The sequence below is a fragment of the Lycium ferocissimum genome, chromosome 12 (genome assembly GCF_029784015.1).
Source record: "Lycium ferocissimum isolate CSIRO_LF1 chromosome 12, AGI_CSIRO_Lferr_CH_V1, whole genome shotgun sequence".
NCBI lineage: Eukaryota > Viridiplantae > Streptophyta > Magnoliopsida > Solanales > Solanaceae > Lycium > Lycium ferocissimum.
In genome coordinates this window covers 21,829,996-21,835,393 of record NC_081353.1, presented here as the reverse complement: position 1 = coordinate 21,835,393, position 5,398 = coordinate 21,829,996, and the positions used below count along the sequence as shown (strand labels likewise).

Genomic DNA, 5,398 nt, shown 5'->3' with positions numbered 1-5,398 from the left:
AAGGATACAAAGTAAAAGCAAAGAATCAGAGGAATTGAAAAGGAGGAAAAAAACGTACCTGAGGAACAACAGTTGGTGACGCACAGCCAACGCGAGCTAAAGTGGGCTGAATATATTTGGTCTTCAGTTCGTTTATTTTCCCTGTTCGAGTTGGATTTAGTTTTTAAAAAGCCAAGCCTTTTGGTGCCCTATAAATACATATTCTATACGATTTTTACATAACTTTGGAACTTGAAACCCTTAGTTCATAACTTTAGACCTAGAGAGAGCTTCTAACCGCCGTGGAGGCCGTAGTTATAGGGTTTTATCTTCTCTCTTCTCTGTAACACTTATTTTGATATTTTTATTCGGATGATTTGTTGTTTTTCCTCCATGTCTATGTGGAGCTAAACTCTTTAGTTCTAAAGCTTTGACACAAACATGAAAGTTGACGTTTGATTATCGTTTCTATCTATTGATTTTCTATCTTTGGGTTATTTATTTATTCTTGTGCTTAATTGTTTAATTACTTGATCACTAATTGAACATTATACGTGGTGCGGAATTGGACTTGAGAAAGGAATTCACGTACGTAATAAGAATAAATAGAGTTTGTTCGATTTAATCGTTTCGCTCGAGGATAGAGATATACCTTTTAGCCCTACTTAGTTGAATACGGAGAAATAAATGCGTTCTTGTTACCTCTGACGACCATAGAGATATAGGCGTTATAGTAGCATCTACGAGCTTGTGAGTAGTTCGAGAGAATATCATAAAGTTACAATCAACCCGTCAACTAGTAACCCATAGGTAGAACGATTTGAAGACTCAATTTGATTGTTAGTTAGTTCATAGCCCTAGATCTATCTCTTCTCCGATAAAAATCGCTCTTTCTTGGTTGAAGTTCATTATTTGTTTTCTTTTATTTTTAATTAGTTTACAAATATAATTTGGATTTTATTTCTTGTTTAGATAATTAGCATTAGTTTAATTTGATAAATAGTTAATTATAAGTCTCTGTGGGATCCATATCTGGACTTTAAAATCCTATATTACTTGTACGACCGCGTATACTTGCGTGTGCGTTAGGGAGCAACAATTTACCATCAATGTTTCATCTTGTATTTTGACCAAATTATCGGTTTCAGTTCATCAAATTCAACCCAGGAAATAGGTTGTACAAATTAGAAAACTTAACCAGCTAAATTGCAATGACAATGTAAACATAGTTACAATATTGTCACTGTACATTAAACTCGTGTATAACTTATAAGTGGGGTAACAAAACTAAAGCTCACACCGTGTGACAACTTATTGAGTGTTAGTTACATGTTATGTTAATGTTTCCAACCTATAATTCAAAAAAGTAAAAGGGCCAAAAGTACCCCTGAACTATTCGAAATAGGTCAACTTTACCATTCGTTACGTTTTTGGCTTAACCTCCTCGTTAGTTAACTAACACAAAAATGCTCTCCAACTAGCCAAACAGCTTAAAAATATTCTTCCTAATAAACGATTACTCCAAAATTAGGAGAAATGACCACTTTTACCCTTGAACTATTTGAAATGGGGCAATTGGATAGACTTGAGCAAAAAATTATATGGGAGATTAATTTTAGGCTAAATAATTGGATAGACCCTTAAACTTGACATGTTTTGTAGGTGGACACTCAAACTTAGTCAGTGACCAGATAGATACTTGAACTTGGTAGAACCATGTCTTTTAAACATTAGTGTCTGACGTGGCAAATTGTGTGTTTTAAAGTCAATTTCGCACACGTGAGTGCCTTATTTTATCCTTATTTTTTTATTTTATATTTGAAAAAACCCTCTAAAACTTCACTCTTTTTTCTTCACATCTCTGGCGAGCATATGACCGGAGACCGGGGTGGACCTACAGTAATAGGTACGAGTTCATGGGAACCCAATAACTTTTGTCCCGACTCTGTATTTGCACTAAGAAACCCATTGAATCTATAAAGATATTAAGATTGGAACCATGTCCCAAATCATGTTGTTGATTTGTGGTAAGAACGGCCACGTTTGTGGGTCCGGCAGTTGTTTGACGGGGGTTTAGTTCCGTAGAGCACAATTTTTTTTATTTCTTTTTGTATTTCCACAAAATAGCACTACAATTTATTTTGTTTCTGGTTTTTATATAATTTTATATTTAAAACAAAAGAAAATAAATAAATAAAGTCAAATTAAAGACGACAAGTCCAAAATTTGCTAGGGTACATTCACAGTCAACCACTAGTTACTGCAATGCTACCGCTAGTCGCTGTCAGGCTCAGGCCCTTCACTCTTCATCCTTATTTTTTATTTATTTTCCTCTGATATTTGTAATGAACTCAAACAATTCGATTTCAAATTAAACAACCCAATTCAGAATTATCAACCAAACGACAATCGAGTTCACACCGTAAAAGTGAATAACCAACTAAATCGCAACAACGAATCCAGGAATAGCAAATTACAACTACAATTAAATTAAAATGGAATAAGAAATAATTGAACTTCAACAACTCCTCAGATAATGCTCAAATACACACTTGAACATACCTGAGAATAATTAGGAAATGATCGGATCAATCAACTGAGTAATCTGTTGGCCATGAGAGCATTTTAGGGAAGAAATGAGATTTGGGGAAAGGGATTTAGAGAGAAATTAAGAATGAGAGAGATAGAGAGAGCACGAGAAAGAGATGAACATACCAAATCTTTTCTTATCCCTGCTCCAAGTGATTTCACCGTGTTTATACTAGGGAGTGTTCTAAATTCCTCACACGTGCCTTCCATGTGACCTCATTTAATTAAGGTCATGACAATATTTCCCGCTTGAAATTGATCTTGTCCTCAAGGTCATTGTTATATACTAGACTAAGCAGTAGATGATCTCATTTGTTGCGATAAGGAGTATTTAGCACCCACAAAGATACCAATGCCAATAATCAAATTGTGATTGAATGAGTTCCACAAATAAAGCAATTCAGAGACCAAGGAAATCAATTCCTGTTGTATTAAGATTCGGGACTAGAGTTGCCAGATCCTTAGCAAGCCATTTTGGGAAGGCAGATTTATAATGAGGCAAAGAAGTGACTCCAGACCATGTATCCTCATTTGGAGTACCCACAACTCTGAAAATCTTGAAAACTTCATCTGTCTCCGAGTCACCAGGAAGCAGGGGCGCTGGTTAACCATCTCAGCATATATGCAACCACTCGACCACACATCAACCGGAGTAGAGTAGTTCCTTGATCCAAGCAGCATTTTTGGTGCCTTGCAGGCTGCAGCATAATGCCACCACCTCATGAATGAAAGTTCTAATAGGACTACCAAATGCTCTACCGAATCCAAAATCTACAAGCTTTAAAACATTGGTGCTTGGATCTAGCAGCAAGTTTTGAGGCTTCAAATCTCGGTGAAGAACCCTATGAGAATGACATTATGTAATACCGCACAACATTTGATACAAAATTGTTTTTACAACACAGGGATCCTTAGAGAACTCAGGACATGAATCCATGTGCTTCTTCAAATCCAAGTCAAGATATTCAATGACTAGATATAAATGTTTCTCGCTGTGAACCACATCCAGCAACCAATTTACCTAAAAAATATATCCATCTGCTTTGATGTCACACAACAGTCTCCTTAAGTTGTAATTAGTTATTTCCACAAAATGACTCAACTTGATATTTTTGGTGTGCCAACAGCTGTAAATGAACCTCCGGATCCATGAAGGAATCGACACTTCACATCTCTGTTCACAAAGTGTAATAGCATTTGCAAGCAAACCGGCGAATGACTTTGGTTTATCTTTGTCTGGTAGTTTATTGCATTTTCTCGGAACCATCTAGTAGTAACTATAAAATTTGAATGATGATCAGCTTGCATGAGCATCTCAAGGGCTAATTTCACAAGAAGTCTCCCCTTTAGTTCCCTATCTGCCGCAACACCCAAAACGGAAGGCAATCAAATCTGGACAATTTCCAAGCTAAGTATCCGAATGTATCAGATAGAAAATGTAATGCATTCTCATTCACGTGTATATCATGAATCACGCTTTCATAGAGTTAGACTATATCTACCAAGGAGTAGTTCTGATAAGCACACTAAAAGTGTTCAAATGCAGTGAGAGAAGCACAGGGTGTTTAGTTCTCTCAATTATAACTGCAAACTGATACTTCCTATCTCATTTTTTGAAAACTACAGAAATTGTGGCTCCACCAAACAACCAATTTAACAGAAACATCAAACAAAGAACGTTTCCTTGTATCATTAGTTAGTAACCGTAACTGAGCACCAACGCGTAGTGATAAAATCTTGACTTCATAGGCTTCATATAGTTGACATCAACCACATCGAAGACAGTACCTCCAGGGTCAAAACTATAGTGGTTTCATTATTGTGCTTCTCAGATCCATGAGAGAAGGAGTCGGGAGTGAGTATATTAATCAACCCGATGAATAAACATGAAACATGCGCTCAACTTAGTTCGAGAAATTTATCAAACAATTTGAGTGATTCATGACTCTGGCCATGCATGATATGAGAGATTTTGCACGTAAAATTCTTAGCACACTTTCCCACTAGTTGTGACTCCTCATCACTATCCTTAAGGTCAAAAATGAAATACCAGCATAGCGGCTTAAGTGTCCAATTTATCTTTTGATATATAAATTTGACCGTGTATTATTGACAATGCATTCACTATTTTGGCTCTAGTGAAACATCCTTGAGCAATGCCTAGTTTCTTTCCATCCCATTTCTTTTTCATTCATGCATTTCTAAAGATTAATCCACCAACCAAAAAGATTTCATCAATAATTTGTAAATTCAACTCATTAGCGACCAAGTAAACATATGTTTTACCTTCTACTTCAACCTTCAGATGAGCGGCCATGCTATGCGTCATCTTTGCCATTTTTCAAATGTCACGCCCCAAAACCCACTCTAAACGCAACAGGCATCCGATGCTATGAACAACACGGGACGCACCTTATAAAATCAATAAACACCTATTCTCTTTCATTAATCTTTTAATATTTATTTAAAACATTCATTTATGGCTAACTAAAAGCATACTTATACTTATAAAAATCAGCAGAAGTTTAATAGAAATAAAATTGTCTTAAACCATGGCAAACGCACCAACAAGTCGTACGAGACGTCAACAATCTACCCACAGCACAACGTCTAACTATGGAGCTTCTAAGAACATAAACAGAATCTAACACATCGGGACGCAACCCGGAAACTTAAACAATAAAACTAGATAGATGGGGTGTCCCACAAACAAGAGTGTGGGCTCACAAATAAGTTTGGTAAGCAACAAGTTCTCCTACTCCGTACGCTATTACAAACCCTGCTCTTCTTTGTTACCTAACATACCATCAAAAACAACAATAATATGCCT

The 5,398-nt window shown here is 36.2% G+C and overlaps 1 pseudogene; it reads right to left on the bottom strand.

Annotated features, from left to right (window-relative positions):
• Positions 1-2,968: 2,968 nt before the first annotated feature.
• LOC132039115 (cell division control protein 2 homolog A-like) lies at positions 2,969-4,906 on the bottom strand (annotated as a pseudogene).
• Positions 4,907-5,398: the final 492 nt, after the last annotated feature.